The 5,000-nt window shown below is 40.5% G+C and overlaps 1 protein-coding gene across 1 annotated transcript in view; it reads right to left on the reverse strand.

Annotated features, from left to right (window-relative positions):
* Window positions 1-4,447: 4,447 nt before the first annotated feature.
* Window positions 4,448-5,000, reverse strand: part of LOC143034929 (retinol dehydrogenase 13-like) — an 8,363-nt gene continuing 7,810 nt past the window's right edge. Inside the window, exon 9 of the mRNA XM_076201279.1 lies at window positions 4,448-5,000. This exon is cut by the window's right edge and continues 156 nt beyond it. The gene's annotated coding sequence lies outside the window, so the exon portion shown is untranslated.

Genomic DNA, 5,000 nt, shown 5'->3' on the forward strand with positions numbered 1-5,000 from the left:
TGGAGTAGGATTCTTTATCAACCGAGAGGTTGCTGGTAGCGTAGTCAAATTCAATAGTTTATCAGACAGGGTAGCTTGGATTATGATTAGGCTGTATAAAAGGTATACTCTAAAAATAGTTCAGGTTTATGCACCAACTTCACAGAGTTCAGACGAGGAAATTGAGTCCTTCCATGATGATTTAAGTCAAGTAATGGATCAAGAAAAAAGTAAGTACACTTTGGTAATAGGGGATTTTAATGCTAAAGTAGGGAAGAAGATGGGAGATGAGACGTGCATTGAGATGTTTGGAGTAGGTGAAAGAAATGACAGAGGCGAGATGTTAGTAAATTTTGCAGAGAACTACAATATGAGGATAATGAACACTTTCTTTCAAAAGCGTGTAGGTCGTAAATGGACGTGGGGAAGTCCGAATGGAACAACAAAGAACGAAATAGACTTCATATTAGGAGATGAGAGCAAAAGCATTAGCAATGTTACGGTAATAAATAAAGTCAACATAGGTAGTGACCATAGAATGGTAGGTTGAGCGTGGTGTCATGGAGAAAAAGCGTTGCCACGTGTTACAGAACCGATCCCAATCGTGGTGATAACCCTAAAATGTGATACTCTTTGTACTATCTTTACTATATACAGAATAAAAGATCAAATAGCACATAAATGGGAAATAAAAGAGAGAGAGAGAGAGAGAGAGAGAGAGAGAGAGAGAGAGAGAGAGAGAGAGAGAGAGAGAGAGAGAGAGAGAGAGAGAGAGAGAGAGAGAGAGAGAGAGAGAGAGAGAGAGTGAGAGTGAGAGAGAGGCATGCGCTAAGATTGACATTACAGAATGGCTCACGACGTATACCACTCTAGATTTGTTCAAAAAACTTTTTATATTTTCATACGTCACTGTATTTTTCTACCTGAAAAAACAAAAAACATAAATCACATCCATTTCATCTACGATGCATGGAAGCATTGCTACATGGAGGCTGAAGTTCTGTAAATATGAAATATGAAATTAAATGCTGAAAATATGTACGAGTTTTGGTCTTAAATCACTTAAAATTCAAACATTTATACAAAAATTGTCTCCGGGTTAGCAAAAAAGTCAGGATTCTCAACAATGTCATATCTTTTAGAATTCACGGGTAAAATTGATCAATTCTAACTATTGCTATTTATATAGAGTAGATTCTGTTCTTTCATTTGGTACTTAATTTGTTGCTCTGTCTTGGATAGTTAAAAGATTATACCACAAAATATGCTTAGAAATGCCTCAAAATTAGCCCTTTCGGTAAAAAAAAAAAAAAAAAAAAATAAGCCTCCATGTGTGACTTTTGGCTTTTTCAAGTCAAAAAGCTGAATGACGAATTAAGAGAAGTTAAACCTAAAATACGAATATTAGACACATTGTTGAAATGTTCTTCCAGAAGTCTAAATATTGCAACTGGTCGTTTCTTCTCAAACGAAGTAGCAAAAGCAATTAGCATGATATCCTAGTGTCCCGCCACCTTAATGCGACCTTTAGCCCATGTAAGCGCGTTGTATTGAGACAGCAACGAATAGTTTTGAAACGCCTTTTTGAACGAAAGCTAAAGGGAATGATGGCGTAGTTCGTGGTTGGACGCTCTATCTTGGGCCTGACAGGCAGTAGCAGCAGCTCTTGTACTCCAAGGTCGAAGAATTCGCTGTAAGAAGTCACATCTTGTACTTGGAAGGGAGGACGCGACGCGGAGGGAATTTCTAGTTTTATGCCGTTGTCACATTATGTAGCGACGCCATATGGGGCCAGATTATGTTTGCCAGAACTCGATATAACGACCACCATATCCCCCTTGATTAAAATACTCTCAATAACCTTTCGAGTCTAATGACTCATAACAAGGGAGACTTTGTTGTCGCCAACAACAATCCGCAGCGGTGACGCCGGACAGTGTGACACCGTCTTTAAGTGTTGTTCCATGGGAGATATATATACACGTGGCATCCTACCCCTCCCCCCCTCGCCCTTCTCCCTTTGTAACGGGGGGGGGAGGGTGGGAGGTCAAGGCTCCACTCGCCGCTAATTTTCCTTCGTCTTCAACATCTTTTCGAATTTCGAATCAATTTTGGGATCACGTCATCCATCTATCCATTCCTTGTGGAAAACCCTCCCCACCCACACCCACACCCACACCCACACCCACACCCACACCCACACCCACACCCACACCCACACAGCCGTGGCTCGTCCACACCCTCTCCCTCGGCATTTGTTTCCTCCCCCAAACGGCCCTGTTCACACTAACAGTTTGAGCCGTGCGGAAACGGCGGCGAAACAGCATAGTCAAGGGGGAAAAAATGCGCGGTTGTGTCTAAACGCTTCCATTGACTTACATCGTCATTGGACCGCGGCGTTTGAAATCTCTAGTGTGAACAGGACCTCGGAGTTCTAAGTAAAGGGCAGCCGTCAGCATAGATCCGTCGTCACCCGAAATCTTGGAATGATTTCCGGAGGAACAGATGGTCTGTTTGCGCTGTCATTGACATGAAATTATTGTCCTTTTTATGCCACAGCTTACGTGTCCATGAAAAGAAACGAGTCTGCCACTTTTTTCATAAATAGCAGATGTAAACAGATTTCGTTCATTCGTCATCAACGAATCACTATACATATATTTTTGTGGGGAAATTCAATTTATGCGAAGGATAGAAGGTCCTTCAGCCACAAATATGACAATACAATAAAGAAATATAATTTATAAAATAAGTTATCAATAAACTAGGTAGATAAAGTATATGCCAAAATTTTATTAATTCATAAGAACTTATTGTTACAACTACAGTAAATTATTTACAACATAAACAAAATGCCACGTGTTTAACCAAAACAACACAGCTCAGCTTAACAACAAAGAGAAGACCGGACCAAGGCCTGAACAAGCATTTGATAACTTCAATAAAGAACTGAGCGGATGGTTCTTTCACCAATGCCCAAGTAAGGATCAAGATATTTCAATAAACAATGATAATAAAGGCATTAATGATAACAATAATAATAACAGTAATAATAACAATAATAATAACTAATAATATTGAATATCTCGACAATTTTTTTAGGGGGATGGAGAGAGGCTGTTGGCTAAAGAACAAAGTTGGAACGGGTTGGGGCGAAGAACATAACACACAGAACTGGAGTCGTGGATGTGATGCCAGAGGAAAGCGGAAAGCCCTTCGATTCATTTGCAAGAATCGCCAGGCGTCAGCCAAAATAAAATTAAAAGCACCAACCGACACGGAAGGAGGTTCGATGTATTGGAAGCAACCCGGTCAGAGGACATAAGAGAAGCTTGCACGAGTGACGTGGCAGAAAAGGGTACAATCTTTCGGGTCATGAAGAAGGTGGGGAAGGCCTTTGTTCAGCAGTGGACTCATGGTGATGCAAGAGGGCCTGCTGTAATACTCTGGGGTCGTCCAGCCGATTCGGAGAAGGACTAGTTGACGGCGCCAACGGGGTGGCGGTGGTGACAGACAAACAACCACAGTAGCACGGGGAGGGGGAGGGGGGAGGCAATATCCTGTCTAAGTCAGAAGCTAAAATAGCATTATTGTTACGGGATTCCCCTTTGGGGACATCCCGCTGGGGATTCTTTGCTTGCTCCCATCGTCCTATGAAGATTCTCTCTCTCTATCTATTTATCTATCATCTCTATCTATCTATATCTCTATCGCTCTTCTTTCTAGTTCCCTCACTCTGTCTTAACTTCCCCCCTCTCTCTCTCCTCTCTCTCTCTCTATCTCTTTATCTATTTCTCTTTTGTTTCTCGTTACCTCACTCTCTCCCTTTATCTCTCTCTCTCTCACTCTCTCTCATCAGCACCCAGAAAGAGAGTACAAAGTCGTTTGGCGTTCGCCAGAATAGAATCTGTAAACTGGGCGTTGGACCTTGACTCAAGATTGAGCTGACCCTTGAGAACTCAAGGATCACTTTTGAATCTCTCCTGTGCGAGTCCACTTCTTCGGTGCGATATCGTCCCCAAGGATAAAAGCGCTGGCTATCATCAACAGGAGACTGAAGTCGGAGGGAACGCCTGATGCTGAATGGAATCGTGTGGTGTGAGCGTATATGTAGAACTGTACAGTTTTCTACATGAATGAATGAACACTCGGTGTACATTTAGGGGTAGGAGTTTGTTCTCATTGTAATTTTAGCTATACAAGTATTACTTGATACTGTGTATTTCATATTTTTTCATTATTTTATTTATCAATTTGATATTAAGCTTAGATGGGCAGTGCATGTTGCACGCATGGAAGAGAAGATGATATTAAGAAAGGTGATGAACGAACATGTGGAAGGGAGAAGACCAATAGGAAGATCTCGGATGAGGTGAATTGACGGCGTGGAGAGGAAGGTGAGGAAGAGAATTAGTGACGATCCAGTAAACTGGATGGAAATTGCACAAAACAAAAGATAGAGAGCATTTAAGCAGGCAGATATGGATCTGCAAGAGGTAAAAAACCCACTAGAGTAAGTATTAATCTAATATGTTTATTTATTCATTTATCTGTTCATTTATTTGTTTACTGACTGGTTGAATTGTGTATATAAAGAATACATATGCATTATCTACGGGCGGCGGATTCAGTGGATACGGTTGTACATATACTATATATATACTTGTGGACTATCCACAAACCATATTCTTGAATATACCTTGTACACAAATACATACACAATCACTTATTATTAGGCAAACAAACATGTTTGTCATTGGTTGAGATATGCTTGGGTTGCAAATATACAACAAGAATAGCGACCTGTTTAATTATTTATTTATTCATTTGTCTATCTATTTAGTCATTTATTTATTCATTTGTTTCTTCATCTATCTATTTACATAGTTGATTATCTATTCATTTAGTCATCTATTCATTCCTGTATTTATCTATATATGTATTCGTTCTCGGAATGCTGACTCCGGAAGGCACAAATCTGTCGAAGTAATTGTCCCTTTTCCATCTTCGTGACTCGCGCT

Source organism: Oratosquilla oratoria, chromosome 18, assembly GCF_046742065.1.
Source record: "Oratosquilla oratoria isolate Oo_2021 chromosome 18, ASM4674206v1, whole genome shotgun sequence".
NCBI lineage: Eukaryota > Metazoa > Arthropoda > Malacostraca > Stomatopoda > Squillidae > Oratosquilla > Oratosquilla oratoria.